The 16,443-nt window shown below is 40.1% G+C and overlaps 1 protein-coding gene across 4 annotated transcripts in view; it reads right to left on the bottom strand.

Moving 5' to 3' along the window:
* Positions 1 to 16,443, bottom strand: part of BTBD9 (BTB domain containing 9) — a 413,472-nt gene that overhangs the window by 272,789 nt on the left and 124,240 nt on the right. The window lies entirely within an intron of this gene.

The following is a 16,443-nucleotide window of genomic DNA, read 5'->3' as shown; positions in this document are numbered from 1 at the left end:
CTAACAGGGGTCCAACATGAAACCCATCAAAGTGATCAGAGTTCAGAAACACAACTCATTCGGTCCCTACCCCTGTCCCACCCAGCTTCCCACTCTCAGTGTCACTTAAACCCTGGTTAGCCCAGTACCGACCGTCCAAATTATTTATATGATAATTCACAGTGTACCTGGTGAAAGACAGAAAGGACAAACATAAAAAGAATACTGTCCTTCATGTTAGTAAAACCATAAATTGGCTACAAGACAAATGTGAGGCAGTGATTACGTTAACAACACAATGGCAAAGTTATTCAAATCTTTGGAAGAAAACAATCCCATTTCTTCAAAACTTTCCAAAATTTAAAATCCAGGTCCAAGCTTGAATCACTGCCATACAAGCAACAATCCCTTTCTGGACCACATCTGTGTGACCAGGCCACTGATGTTGCCATTACTGCTCAATCAACACACCCTGGGTCAAGAATTTTTATTTCCAAATCCAAGCTTGTTCAAAATCCTCCTGGGGAAGCTAACACCTGGGCACCTGCAGCAGAGTAAAAATTCTCTTCTTTTATGGCAGTAGCCTTACGTTTAGAAAATGCCTTTCCACTTGTATCAACTTCTCTAAGGCAAAAGGAAATGAAAGACAGAAACCATGGGCCCCTTGAGTAAAATCCCATTGAGTAGGGAGAGAGAAATAGGAAGATTTAGCTCTAATTTGAGGGGACCCCGCGATGATGTGAAAGGGAAAGAAAAGAGGAATGGCGTGTAATCTAGAAGATTCAAGTACATTCACAGATACTTTCCCAAGGTGTACAAAAATCTAGCTTTCTTTAAGGAGACAACCACGGCATCATGTAACTCAAATTAATTCCTTTCTGAATGAGAGCTGAGTAACGAAGACAGAACTGGCAAGATGGCACAGCACAGTGAGGGAAGAATTGTATTCCCAGCTGATAACCTGGTGAGATGTTACGTTGTCAGTTTAATGTAAAATAAAATGAGGCCACACGTCGGAAAAGTGTTTTGAAAAGTAAAAGTCCAGGGGAAAGATGAAGACCGCATTTTCATAAGTCTGGAGAAAATGAGCTCTTGTGGGGTGGGCAGCTCTGACTGTGACCTTCCTTCAGCTGGTACCCCGCGGGCCGCTGGGAAGAGGAGAGACATGATGGAGAGGACAGTGCCTGCCTCTTTCAGAGACAAGGGGGATGGCAGCACCACTTGCTAGCATCTGGCAGCCAAAAAGAGAAAGAAAGCCTGGTGTGGAGACCTCCCATCCATTAAAGGCAAGAGAGTGAAAAGTGGGAGAGGAAGCTCCCAATATCAACAGCAGTGACCTGGGGTCACACAAGAAGGAGTTATAAAGGAGTAAAAGCTTCTTTATTCAGATGGTTCCTTTCAGGGCAACTCATTTCATGATACTTAATGCAGCCGGCTTAAAGAACAGTTGGGTTAGATATAACTTACAGTACGTCACACAAATCTGGAGTGCCCATGGAACATTAATTTCAGGGCCGCGTTGGATTATGCTCTTACAACCAGTCTCTTTGCCAGGGGCAGCTTGTAACTCAGAAAGTCATGTTTCATTGAGGATGTGCTGTATAATGTTGAAGGGGAAAGTTAACTATTTTGTTTTGCTGTGGTTTTTTTCCCAGTCCAAGTAGAAAGCATTTGGGAACGAGCTTTGCATGCTAAACTGAACCTTTCTTTTTTTTATTTTCATGTTTGTTTATTTTTGAGAGAGAGAGTGGGGGGGGGGGGCAGAGAGAAAGGGGACAGAGGCTCCAAAGCGGGCTCTGCACTGACAGAAGATAGCCTGATGCAGAGTTTGAACCCACACACCACAAGATCATAACCTGAGGCGAAGTCATACGATTAACCAACTGAGCACCCTAAACTGAAATTTTCTATAAAGTTGTTCTCACTCATTTTGGCACAAATCTGCATGGGCCATTTCTCTTTAGCATTTAATCTTGTTCTCAGCACACAACCTCCCTGCTAATCTGAGATCCCCTCAAACAAGCTGACCATACTGGGATTTGCTTTTCCCCATATACAGTTAAGTGTCACTTTCTTCTGAATCTGTTTTCCCCATGTGTTTTCCACCATAGCATGCCAGACACTAACTCGTCCCTACCCAAAGGGGCTGCTAAAATTCCACCTCCTTCCAGGCGATGGTGAGGTGGTTCCTTTTTTAACCTTAACTACTCCCCAGTTCTGGTAACTAGTAACAATTTATTCAATTTTAAAAAGATTAATTCTCCTAAGTAATATAAGCACTGAATTTTATTCATGCTCCTGAATTACTTTCCTTTCTACTGCATGTTTGTGTAGCTGTTACATGAGTCCTTTGTACTGATGTAGCTGTCATTCCTTCAACTCAGTTCTTGCCAAACAGTGAGCAGTGTCTGGAGATACAAAGATACCCACTCTTGTTGAAGAGATGCCAGTTTAGTGGGAAAAACAGACATGTAAACAGATCTGTATGTAAGATACATGGCCTGCAGAAGGAGAAAAAAATATATTGCACAAATAAATCAGCACAACAGCACACACAAAAAAATCTAGAGGGCCATAACATACCAGAAAGATGCAGCAAAACACAAGGATTGTGAACATGAAGGAAATTCTTCCATTTTTGTCTCTTTCAATCTACCCGTATATATTCAGTATATATCCATTCTACATGCACCCTGCCTCGCCTTCTGTTATAAGGGAAGATGGAACCTCATCCATATCTAAAGCCAAACTTCCACTTGAGTTCGAGGTCCCAGTCCTTCTTTCACTTGGCCCCTCCCTACAAAGATCCACTCTCTTGCATGGTCAAATCCTCCCTTCCTGCAGAATCATTCAATTCACATACAATAATGTCATCCTCCCTTGACCTTTAGTGCCCTTCCAGCCTCTTGGCCACTCCTCTGCTTCTCTTCCCAGTGATATGCCTCTCATCTTGTGTTGCCTGCTATCCCTATTACCTCCCCCTCCATTCTCTCCTCCCATGACTCCACTGAATTGGTTCTTAGCAAGGTCACCAATAAGCTCCACCTTGCTAGATCTATTAATCAATTTCCTGTTCTTACCTGCCTTGGGTAGCATCCCTACCCACTTCCCTTTCCGCTCTGCCCTTACTGAAAGACTGTCTTCTTTAGGCTTCCATGAAGATTCTCTTTTTTCCCTCTTGCCTCCCTGGCAGCTCCTTCCCGGTTTTCAGTATTTGCTTTTCCTTGCCTGCTTAACTTCCTGTCCCCTTTATAGTCAATTTTTATAGTGGCTACAGTGATCTTTCAAAAATACATACCAAGTTATTTCATTCGCTGACTGAAACCCTCCAATGGCTTCTTAGAATAAATTCCATACTACCAAGGCCTGTGTTTCCTGGCTGCTGCCTCCTCTCTGCCCTCATTTATAGCCACACCTTCTCTCAACATCCTGCAGACTATCACCAGATTTTAGACATATACAACTTTCTTTCTGTTTCTCAAACACCCTGGGCTAGTTCCCACTTCACGACCTGTACCATGGCCATTCACTAGCCTGGGACACTCTTCTCTAAACTCTCTGCATGCCCAACTTCTGATCATCCAAGTCTCAAGTCAACTGACTTCATTAGAGAGGCCTTCCCTAATCATCCCATTCTAATGTCCCTTTTCTGAACTCAGTCACCTGCTAGCTCATTGCCCTGTTCCAATTTCTTCAAAACAGAGCAGTATCATATTTCTTTCTTTTTTTCGTTTCAAAATTTATTTAGAGAGCAAGCACATGAGCATGAGTGGGGGAGGGGCACAGAGCGAGAGAGCGAGACCGCGCGCGAGAGAGAAAGAATCCCGAGCAGGCTCTGCACTGTCAGCACGGAGCCTGATGCGGGGCTTGAACTCACAGACCCGTGAGATCATCACCTAAGCCAAAACCAAGAGTCGGACGCTTAACCGACTGAGCCACCCAAGTGCCCCTATTTCTTGACACCTCATTTGTCTACCTCTCCTGCTTGAGTGTAAAGAGCATAAGGGCAGAGACTTGGTCTCATTCATTTATGTCCGGCTTCAGGCACAGTGGTCAGTACACTGCAAGTGCTCTGCAAATATTTACGGAATAAATAAATGAAATGATGATGAAATCCTTGTTGAGGACACCGTGCCCAGCTCTTTGCTCTTCAACTGTAGAAGAGCACAGGAAGGGTAAAGATGAAAAATAAAAATAACCAGGGCATAGGGAAATCAGACTTATAGCAAAAGATTAACAGAATTAAAATTAATGAGGATGTATTTTATTTTCATTCTTCAGGAGTTCATTACTGGTATGTATGTATGTATGTATGTATGTATTTGTATGTCTAACAAGGATAAATAGAAAGAGATGGACTGCAGGCTAAGTAGACTAAAACTAGGGAGTCCTAGAGTAGATGAGATGTGAGTTAGAGTCATAGAAGCACTTCCTGGGATTGACTAGTATTTGAGATTATAATTAATTCTTGAGGAAGAACACTAAACATCCTTTTAAAACAAAAAGGGATTGTTAATATGCAAAATATATAAAGAAGTTATGCAACTCAACCCCCCCAAAAACGAATAATCCAATTAAAAATCGGCAGAAGATATGAACAGACATTTCTCCAAAGAAGATATACAGATGGCCAACGGACACATGAAAAGATGCTCAACATTCCTCATCACCAGGGAAATGCATATCAAAACTACAATGACATTTCACCTCACACCTGCCAGCATGGCTAAAATCAAAAACACAAGAAACAACAAGTGCTGGCCAGAAAGTGGAGAAAAAAGAACCCTCATGAGCTGTTGGTGGAAATGCAAACTGGTGCAGTCACACAGTGTGTGTGTGTGGGCGGGGGGGTTCCCTCAAAAAATTAAAAATAGAGTTACCATGCAATATACTGGGTATTTACCCAAAGAATACAAAAGAACTATTTTGAAAAGATATTATGTACCTCTATGTTTATTGTAACATTATCTACAATAGCCAATTTACGGAAGCAGCCCAAATGTCCATCAACTGATGAATGGGTAAAGAAGATGTGGTAGGTACACACAGTGGACTATTAGCCATAAAAAAGAAGGAAATATTGCCATTTGCAACAATATGGATGGATCTAGAGAGTATAATGCTAAGTGAAATAAGCCAAAGAAAGGCAAATACCATATGGTTTCATTCTTATGTATAATTTAAGAAGCCAAACAAGGAAAAAAGAGACAAACCAAAAAACAGACTCTTAACTATAGAGAACAAACTGGTGACTGTCAGAGGGGAGGTTGGTGGGGGATGGGTGAAATAGATGAAGGGGATTAAGAGCACACTTACCATGATGAGCACTGAGTAATGTGTAGAGTTGTTGAATCACTATATGGTACGCTTGAAACTAATATAACACTCTATGTTAATCATACTGGAATTTAAAAAACAATAAAAAATTTTAAAAACAAAGGGATAATAATAATCCTCTACCAACTGAGTAGCCCCCAGGAGTGCCAAGAGCCATACCAAGGCTGTGTTATAAGCCTGATTTCCTTCGACACTTAACAGCAACTCTATGAGGTTATTGTCCTCATTTTAGAGACGAGGCAGCTGAGGCTCAGGACGGCTAACTAAATTGAAAGCCCACAGTGGATAAATGATCAAGTTGGGACAAAACCCATGTCCGTTTGATTATAAAATCTGCACTCTTAACTAAGTACTATGTTTAGAAAGGAGAGTTTAAAGCACTGGATGTAGCCCTCCTGAAAGTGTGAGAGTCAACTTTTTGAGTCTTCACCCAAATCTAGGATTCCAAGGTATTTCCAGGGATAGTACAAAGAAAATCATATAAAAAACAACTTAAAACAATCCTATAATGCAGATTTCACCTCTGAGCTTCTGGTTCAATAGACATTTGATGAACCAGACAAAATAATGTGCTTTCGGTTACCCATTATATAAATTCTCCTCTGTCATCCTGAAAGATTACTTTATTTATAGTCTGACGACCTGGCTTAGAAATATGGGGAAAGGAGAACAAGTTTGCAAGCAGCACCAGCTATGAGAAAATAATTTCTTGTTTCTCTACGGTTATGAACACAGGTCAGCAAATCATGGCTTACTTGTGGCCTCCTAGCTAAGAATGGATTTTACATCTTTTACTTATTTTTTTTTAAGTTTATTTACTTATTTTGAGAGAGACAGAGACAGCATGAGTGGGGCAGGGGCAGAGAAAGAGGGGGAGAGAGAATCCCAAGCAGGCTCCGTGTTGCCTGCGCAGAGCCCAATGCAGGGCTTGAACTCACAAATTCGCGAGATCATGACCTGAGCTGAAATCAAGAGTTGGGCGCTTAACCAACGGAGCCACCCGGATGCCCCAAGAATGGATTTTACATCTTTTAAAAGGGTTGTTTCAAAGAAAAAAGGACAAACATGTCACAGAGACTTTTGTGTGGCCCACAAAGTCTAAAATATTTACTATAGGCCCTTTACCAAAAAAGCTTGCTGACCCCTGGTCTAGAACTTAAAAATGGATGCAAAAATATAAAAATAGTTGCAACAGAGAATAAAATACCTGCTTAGAAAAGGCAACTCTAGGAAGGTTTTAGAAAGTATCTATGAAGGGGTTCTTTCTGTTTTTTAAAATACCACGGACAACAAAACTTCCCAGAGTCAAGATTTTAAGGTGGATCTGGCCTCCCAGACTAGGATCAATGAGATGATATAAGGGGACATAAAAAGGAAACAAGATTCCTGAAGAGCTTGGGGAATATCAGAATGATCCAATTTTGGAGCTGCAAGGGGCGTTGTAGAAACTGGGAACCAACTCCTTCACTCTGTAAATGAAGAAACCATTGGTGGAGGAGCAATGAGCTTCAGGCCAGAACGTATTTACACAGCTCAGTGGTTCATGCTGGCTCCTAGGCTGGGTCTATTCCCACTGTGCCGAGTGGCCTTCACCTCACTACAGAGACACAATCTGCACACCGAAGAGTGGGAGACAGCTTTTAAAATAGGGCAGATGAGAACAAGCAGATCTGCACAGAACGTGTGATCTAAAGGTGAGTTCTCAATCACTCTTTTAAAACTTTTTTTGAAGTTTATTTATTTTTGAGAGAGAGGGAGACAGAGCATGAGTAGGGGAGGGGCAGAGAGAGAGGGAGACACAGAATCCGAAGCTGTCAGCACAGAGCCCGACGCAGGGCTGAAACTCAGGGACCACAAGATCATGACCTGAGCCGAAGTTGGACACTTAACTGACTGAGCCACCCAGGCGCCCCAAGTTCTCAATCCCTCTTATAAAAAATGTTTCTTTAACTTTAAAAGTAGTACACATTCATTACAGAAAATTTAGCAAATGTAAAAAAATTTCAAGAGAAGAGTAATCATTCATAATCCCTCTGTTCAATGATAAACACTTAACATTTGGTGTATTTCCTTACAGCTTTTAAAAAAGTGCATATACACATATGTCATTTAAAAAATTAGAATATCACTTATTTTAGTATCTTTTTTTTGCACTTGTTACAAGTCAACTCGTGAACATTTTTGTGTCATACAAAATTCTCCTTAAACTGTTTTAATGGTGGGACAATTCCATTATATTTATGTATCATAATTCCTATAACTAATCCTCCCAGGACAGGCATGTATGACAGAACGTTTTACCCCACCCTTATTAGCATGACTATGAGCATAATTCAGAGTATTTTCCCATCTGATAAGCACAAAATGGTTTCTCTTCATTTCACAAGGAGGGTGGTCTTTTCTTCACATAAACATTTATTTTCACATTCTTTCCTGAACTCTCTATTGCCACGGTCACATATCCTATTCCCATTTTGCTTCTAGGTTATTCATCTTATTCTTTTTAAAAGCCAAACAGTAAAGACTTTAACTTTTTTTTTTTTTTTGGTCATAAATTTTGTTTTTTTTCCCACTTTGCCATTTACCTTTTAATTTTATCTTTTTAAATGTGTTGTTTTTTTTAACCTCAGCAATGTAGCATTTCCATCTGGTCAAATCCCCTGCCTCTGTTCTTTGTGCTTTTGACAGAGATCAGTATAGCCCAGTGTTGAGTGGGGCCATATCTCCTGGTGCTGGCTAACGACCTACATTAGTCTCCAAAAAGCAGCCAGTGTAACTCTTCCAAATCTGCCCGGCCTGCACAGGTTCTGCTCGGCGGTGGCCAGATGGCAGGAATGTGTAGAGGAAACCCTACTGGATGGCTTAAGAGCCAGGGGGATAAGATGCTAGTCCTGGGTTTGCTGCCCACTTGCTGAATGTCCTTAGGCAAATCCCACGGTCTCTCTGGGCACCATATGCCTCCCCTATAAAATGAGAGGCATGGACACTACAATCTCAAAAGGCATGTCCAATTCAAAGGCTCGTTCTTATTTGACACTTGAAGGCAGGGAACTCAGTACTAGATGTTGCAGTCTAGTTGGAATCCACACCCCAGAGAGACCTGTCAATGAGAAGAGTGGAGAAGGTGAGAGATGGCAAAAGAGAGTCTGACAGGAGAGAACTTAAAGTCCTTTTGACACGAAGGTTATATAAATTCATTTCAAGCTGGCCAGCATGATCTGCAGGGTCAAAGGCAGACAGAATCCAAGCTGGAAAAGGGCTCAACATTAATGTGCAGATTTTTCCAGAGAAGGCACCAGGTAACCTCACTGTGGCTTCCTCTGAGTCAGTTGGGGGTCTATACGTGTTAGATAATGGCATAAAAGCCAGAATAACAAAGCCCCCAAAGGCACTTGGATGACAAAAAGCAGTGAAAGTTTTGAGGTGAAAGGGAAAAGATGTCACTAGGTGTGAGGGTTGGGTTGAGAGGAAGCTTTTCAAGGGAAGGCATGAGGGGGACATGACAAGGGACAAAAGACCATGAAACTCAAGCACAGAGAAGAGACGTCTCAAGAATAGGTTGGCAGTGGTGACAGAGATGAAAGCGATGTCCCCATCCCTGTGAAGTACCTGCAAGACACAATACTGTGATGCGACAGTACGCACTCTCAACTATTAAGACGCTGGCAAGAGAGATAAGGTGTTGGTTAAAGAAGAGTGACACTGTGTTATGGGCACTACCAGCAAAGTCCCCAGTCCAGGCTACACACCATCACAAGAAATCACCTAAATGAGCTACAGCCCTTCTTACCTTTATTTGGTAACTGACTAGTATTTATTTACATGTACTTAACAAGGAATTATTTTTTCTTGCATAATATTAAGTGGTAACACTGGTTCGTTTTCTTCACTTTATTGCTACTTGAGCAGTTATTTATCTTTTTCATCTTAGCACTGATTAAAACATAAAATGTCTTCAGGAAATGTTATGTCTTAATTTATGGTTTAACTTAATCTTTGCAGTCAAACACTGATAACATTGCATCTATTAAAGAAATCAGCCTATCTATTAACACACACCAATAAGTACATTTAAAAAAAAAAAGGGGCGCCTGGGTAGCTCAGTCAGTTAAGCGACCAACTTCAGCTCAGGTCATGATCTCACAGTCTGTGAGTTCGAGCCCTGCATCGGGCTCTGTGCTGACAGCTCAAAGCCTGGGGCCTGCTTCAGATTCTGTGTCTCCCTCTCTCTCTGCCCCTCCCCTGCTCATGCTCTGTCTCTCTCTGTCTCTAAAATAAATAAAAACATTAAAAAAAATTAAAAAAAAAAAAAAAAGGACCTCATTCTCAAGTGAGAAGAAACTACAAACCTACGAAGCAATGAAGGAAGAAAAACAAAGCCTGAGTCCTCCACCTGGCGCAAGAAGGCTTATTAGGAATAATTAGAGTTGCTTCCCTGTGTTTCAGTGATGCCTCATCCATCTGTTTACTTCCAGCACTTTCCTTTTCAAGCCTGCTTACTGTTTTTCATAAAGAAGAAGAAAAGAGCCATTTGCCCCTTCCAGAAACATAGGAGGTAAAATAAGACAAAAACAAAAACAAACAAAACAATAACAACAAACAACAACCACAATGTTAGTAGATTTTTTTACCCCCCCCGGCTTAAAATTTTTAATAAATTACAACTTCGTTATTATTTATGATGTCTTGGATAAAACTGGACAAAGACTAACTATATCTCATTTTAGAGAAAAGTGACACAAAAACAGCCTAAGCAAGTCTAGAACACACAGGGAAACAAAGGCCAGCTTTCCCCTGCAGGAGGGCTCTCCTGGGATTCACAGCCACCCCTCAGGGTCCACAGCAGCCTTCAAAGAAGAGAGGATGGAGGGAAAGAGCAGGAAACCGAGCTCAGTCTCAGCCTCAGCCTCACACCACGCTAATACTGGGATCTCGGGAAAGTAATTTTAATGTTCTGATAGCTCCATGTCCTTCACTATAAAATGGGGATATAATATTTATGAAGACTCCCTGACATAGTGTTTATAAAGATCAAATGGAAGGCAGGCCTCTTTATAAAGTGCTGGGCATCCTTGTCATTTATGGACTTGAGAGAGAAGAACAATATAACTAAAACAATGATTTTTAAACTTGTATCATCCTGTCATTCATTAATTTCATACACTCATCTCCTAAAAGAGCCATATGGCATACATTTAAGAATAAACATAGTATTTTGTGTCAACTATTTTGTTTTACCCAACTGAGACAACTATTATGTGAGTTGTTAAGAAAGAGACAACAAGCTCCAGAGTCACATCTGATAGGCTCACGTCACCAAACCGAAACTTAACACCTAACCTACTGTAGTTTCAACCTCCCCCAGGAATGGAACAAGTCAGTCTGGAATTCCTTGGTCATCAGTAGTGAGGTGATCCACTTCATAGAACCCTTCCATCTTCCAAAGAATATGTCCTGCTCCCATCTGCCAACAAAAGCCTTCCATTTTGTACAGGTCCTCTGAGTTCCTTTCTAGCTGCTAGATTGATCAATTGTTGAATAAAGCCTATTAGATCTTCAAACTGACTCAGCTGAATTTTGTTTTTTAACAGATTTGGTGGCAGTAGCGGGATCTTAAGCAAATCCTGATGATATCTGGGGACAACAAAAAATACAGGCATGGTACCCTGTGAACTGTCTTTCTCACCATTTTTGAAGGCCATCAGGAAGTTTCTCCAGGGCGTGAGCTCCGCTCTTTTTGTGTTGTGCTCCTGATCTAATTGGCTTTCCAGCCTGCAATTCCCTTGTTGTTTGGAACCCCAGTCCAGTCTCCACTTCTCATTTTTGCGGTCCACTAGGTTCAGTCCTTTCCCCAGTCCCAGTTCCAGATTGGGAATTACTGGTGGTGCATACAGGCCCTTCTCTTGGCCAGTGTCTAGTAACGGCTCTTGGTTACCGCGATGCTAAGGTACATGTATATGTTTGTCTTATTTTGTGAAGACCAAGGCTATTGCTAATAGGGATTTCTGAAACCAAAAAGCTGCAAAAATTGGTGTGCACAAGCCAAGCATTTAAAAGCATTAGAATGTTCACCACCTACTCAAAGACTCCCATATTAGGATAAGTTGGTCAGGGAATGGGTTAGAGTGATACTACATCACCCACCGACCTCAAGTACATTTCTGTGCAAGGTACACTGTAAAACACCACACAATCTCCAATCCTGCAGTACCTCCCTCTTAGGTATTAATTTGGCTCTGAGACCCCAAAGCTTAGATAAAAGGATAAATAAATACATAAATAAAAAAGAAAGTTAGGATCCTTTAATTTCAAAGAATTGAACATACCACCTACTTATTTTATGTCTATGTCTAGTAACTATGGTCTCAGAAGCTGTAAGCATACACAAAAATGCAAAATCTTACTGTGTCCTGAGAACTTGGTGTGATAACCATTTGAGGGCCCCCAAAATATGGGTTACACCCCATCTACAGCTAGATATGGCTAGACATAAAAGGTGGATTAAACTCCATCTGTGGCTAGGGTCCTACCAAACTGCTGCCAGCTCTCTGGGGGAATTACAGGCAAGAATTACAATGGCCATTATGAGAAATGCTCCGACTGGGGAGATCACTGAAGAAGTGCATGGAAAAGCAAGGGCTCCCAAATTAAACAAACAGAATGGGATGCCTATTTTAACTGGCATGAGAAGCTGCCAAAAGGCTTTAAAATTCCAAAATACCTTCATTGAAAAATTTGCTGCAAGAGACTAGAAAAATATATATATAAACATATAAGAGGTACCTAAAACAAAAGATGGCAAGACTGACTTAACTCCTACTGCCTTTCTCTGTCCTCCTTTATTTGACACTCATTCTAGTGATCCTCTGTCTCAATTGCCTTTCCTCTCTGAAGAGACTATTAAACAGTTACCTTTTAAAATGAGACCACTTGAGGTTATAAGGTTCCTCTTCAGGTATCTCATTCCCAGGTCAAAAGCTGATCTAAAGCCATAGTCAAAGAATTTCCCAAACCCAGGGAGGATCCTCAAAAGTTTTTTAAAAGGGTTACCTCCTGAGATTAGTGGATTGATAAAAAGGCAGAAAACAGAATGGGAGGCCACTGTTCTGACTGAACTCATTGCCATAGCCGAGCACTTTGAAAGGACTTTGAAACAAAACTGTAAACAAAGTCATCAAGTTAGTGGCTTTATAGATGCTCTCATATCTGTTCCCAAAGAAGGGCCCCTGTATGGGTCCCTCCTGGGGGTTGACGGGATTCCAAGGGTTTTTTTCTAGTAAACTGCTATTATTCCCTTACATAGCAAAGGGAAACTAAAATTAAAATTAATGAAAAACCTTGTCCAATTCTGGGAGATATCGGAGCTACCCTCTCTAAACCCCACTCTGAGCCTGCCGAGTAGATCCTGGGGAAACTGGCAGAAGTCAGCAAGAGTGAGAATTTTTATCAGGGTCAGCTCTCCCAGATTTCTGCCTGTAGTCCCCAGTAGACAGAGGAACACAAAATATCTTTTGTATCCTCTTTGGGGACCTCTCTTACATCCAAGAAGGTTATTTAATACTCTCAGAAATGCTGTTGTTTGTCCTGACTAAAAACTGGTAACATAATTAAAAGGATTTGTAAATATCTCTCTGGTTAAAAGTTCAGAACCTGGTAGGCTTTGTCCCTAAAGCTAAAGTACCCAGAGGCAAAGAAAAACCTTCCAAAGCTCTTGTGAAAGGATTTGTGGGTGGACCAGCCTATGGTATTATTTAAGTTACAACCCCATTGTTTAAAGAATTAAAACCAACTGTCCTTATCTCACAAATCTTTACAAAAGCAGAAAAACAACTTAGATCCAACTTCTTCTATCATTAGTGAGTTCTGTACCTGATTCACAGCAGTAATTTTAAAACAGAAACTATAAGGTCTCTGTTGAGGGTGTCTATACATAGATGTGTTGTGGATTTATGGTATTTTTCTACCTCTGGATAGTTATCACTAAGATTAATTTGTAAAAGAGCTCTATTTAATTGGTATTAAGAAAATGAAGTATTTACAGAAATGAAATTCTAAGAACAGAAACCAACCCAAATGAATTTCAGGTTCACAGAAACTGAGAAAAAATATTTGGTATTAAAATAAATTTAGGCTTAGGGGTGCCTGGGTGGCTAAGTCAGTTAAGCATCTGACTCTTGATTTTGGCTCAGGTTATGATCTCACAGTTTTTGAGTTTGAGCCCCTCAGCACAGAGCCTACTTGGGATTCTCTCTCTGCCCCTTCCCTGCTCATGCTTGCTCTCTCTCTCTCAAAATAAATAAATAAACATTAAAAATAACTAATTTTGGAGCGTCTGGGTGGCTCAGTCAGTTAAGCATCCGACTGTGGCTCAGTCATGATCATGGGTTCGAGCCCCTCATTTGGCTTTGTGCTGGCAGCTCAGAGCCTGAAGCCTACTTTGGATTCTCTCTCTCTCTCTCTCTCTCTCTCTCTCTCTCTCTCTCCCCCCCCCCCCCCGCTCTTCCCCCACTTGCACTCTCTCTCTCTCAAAAATAAACAAACATTAAAAAAAAATTTTAATGACTAAAGTTTGTTGGTTTAATTAACATAGATGTCTTCAGTTATCCAAACTAAAAATAATGCAGACATACAGCTTTTATTCTCCCTCGACTTACTAAAGGTCAAATGAGTTCATGTTATCTCTTACAAAATTTGTCAGCAGCAAAAATAGCTTGGGATGATGGCTGACTTTGTCTAATGTCTCATGAAGCTTTTGTAGGTAATCTACACATAACTGTTAAGAACAAGTAAATTAGATAGGTATGAGTAAGATAAAAAATTTTTAAAGTTTCCCCAAATCTTTTCAACACCTGAAACCTTTAAAGTTTTGCTAAGTTAAAGGTTGAATCAAGTTAAATTCATTGAATACAGATTATTTCTAAATAAGATAAAATACTAAAACATTAATTACCAAACATAGGTTTTTCCACTTTTTGCTTCCTTTTGCAGAGGAATTAAAGATATGTGGGTCTATTAGTAAACATATTTTGTGCCATGCTGACAAATTTACTATGAGAAAGCATATGTTCTAAAAATTATAAAAGATATTTATAAATTTGCCAAGCTATACAATGTTCACAATTGTTTACTTCTTTATTTTCATTAGAAATTAGGTTTTTAAGGGTTAAGAATTCTCACATATGTAACTAAAACTACTAGAAATATCAAGAGAGACAACTCTGTATACAAGGAAAGTAGGATGTGTGTGTTCAGTAAAAGAAGATATGAGGAATGGAAATGCTTTTTTTGTTGAGGGAAAAGAATGTAATTTTGTCCTAAAGCAAGGCTGCTTATTTCAAAGTGGAAAAGAGGAAAAACAGGACAAGCTGTAGGAAGTCTGTGGGAAAAAAAATGTCGAGTAAGGAATTCTGTGTGCGGTCAAGCTATACAAGACCAAATTTGTTAGAAGGGTTTTGAAAAAAGTATCAATAGTATGCTTATGTACAACTAAGTCTTAATTTTCTTTCATTTACTAAAAAGAAAAGTGTTTTTAGTTTATTGGTCTACTCTTAATAAGAAGTTATGCAACTATTTAATTTTGCATATTTGTCTGCAAAATCTTTAATTGTAACCCTGATTAAACAGATAACTAAGTATTGTTTCACACTGACCTATGATCCTTTTCAACCAAGTGTTTTAAAACCTTTTGATATTTTTGACAAGCTTTCCAAAATCAAATTCTAAATGAAGTCTTTTTGATCTTGAACTAATTTAGAAACTTTCAAGAGAGTCTCTGGAACCTCTTAAGACTCATTCTCTCTCCTTACAAAAAGGAAGATGTTAAACTAATTAAGTGTATTTGACATAATAATTCACATGAGAAGCATTTTCAAGTAAGTGATGTTAAACCGTCTTTATGGATATCCTTGTATGCATATATGTTATTAATATGTGTTCCAGAAATTATATAAAATCTCTAAAAATCTGATATGTAATATTTGTCAGTTATATTTCCAGTTATTCTCTTAAAATATTGTGTGTCACAGAAATAACAAATTTGTCACAGAAATGACAAATTTCTTTGTCAATTCCATTATAATCAGCTCTCTTCAGATCTTTAACAGTGGCTTTTTTTTTTTTTTCTAAGTAAGCTCTATGCCCAAGGTGGGGCTTGAACTCCCCACCCCGAGATCAAGAGTTTCACATTCTACCAACTGAGCCAGCTGGGTACCCCTAACAATGGGAATTTTTAAGTCTTTTGTCATCTACAGGAGCTATTGTTTTACTCTGATGCTTTCTTTGCAAAAGTATTCTTACAAGAGTACTTCATCTTCAAGGAAATTCAAGAAAAGGACCTTTGACAAGTACAGGTTTCTGACAACTTTAAGATCATAAAACTGAACTGGATAAGAATTTAAGAAGTTTGGCAGCCAAACTTCAGGGACTTGAACTCTGAATACACATCTTACAGGTAAAAAAGGCTCCACCTGACATGTGGTCTTATGCCAACGTTGGAGACCTCCAAAGCAAACTGACTAGGAAAAGAAGTAGCTGACATTGAGGTAGACTGCTTCATCCCAAGATGCTGGATCAAGACTTCATATTTTAACTAAACATGAAGCCCTCTCTTCTCTCTTTCCTTCACTCTGGCATTGGCCTGGAAAGATAATGCTATCATCCATAGCTCCCAAACCATTGGTAAGGGGGGGGGGGGGGGTCACCTTTCAGACTGCTGTATTTGTCATCAAAAGTCCAATCTGTCTGTGATGCTAGCTAGCAACACTGTGGTCAACGTCTCTGTCTCTGGTTAACAACCCCAAACAGTGAAACGTGTGACTGGGCTCTGTTCAAAGAGAGGGACATGGGGGATAACCAGAATAAAATCACCTTGTGGTCTATAGACCCTAAAATTTTTACTGGCCTCTATGCCTGTCACCTTTCCTGTCTTGAGCCACAGATTCAAATGGGAATTATCAGGAAACATTCATGATTCAGAATTTGCTTCCATTGGCAGGGTGCTACCTCCTTGGTTAGAAGTGAATACAAATGAGGTTATGATCAGGAACCTTTCCTTAACTCTCAAAGTACCACGGAATCTGCTGCTAACCCAATAGTTGCCCAGTGAAAATCCTCAGACTCTCTGGCCAA

The sequence above is a fragment of the Acinonyx jubatus genome, chromosome B2 (assembly GCF_027475565.1).
Source record: "Acinonyx jubatus isolate Ajub_Pintada_27869175 chromosome B2, VMU_Ajub_asm_v1.0, whole genome shotgun sequence".
Lineage (NCBI taxonomy): Eukaryota > Metazoa > Chordata > Mammalia > Carnivora > Felidae > Acinonyx > Acinonyx jubatus.
The sequence above is the reverse complement of the archived record's forward strand: the minus strand, read 5'-3'. Positions and strand labels throughout refer to the sequence as shown.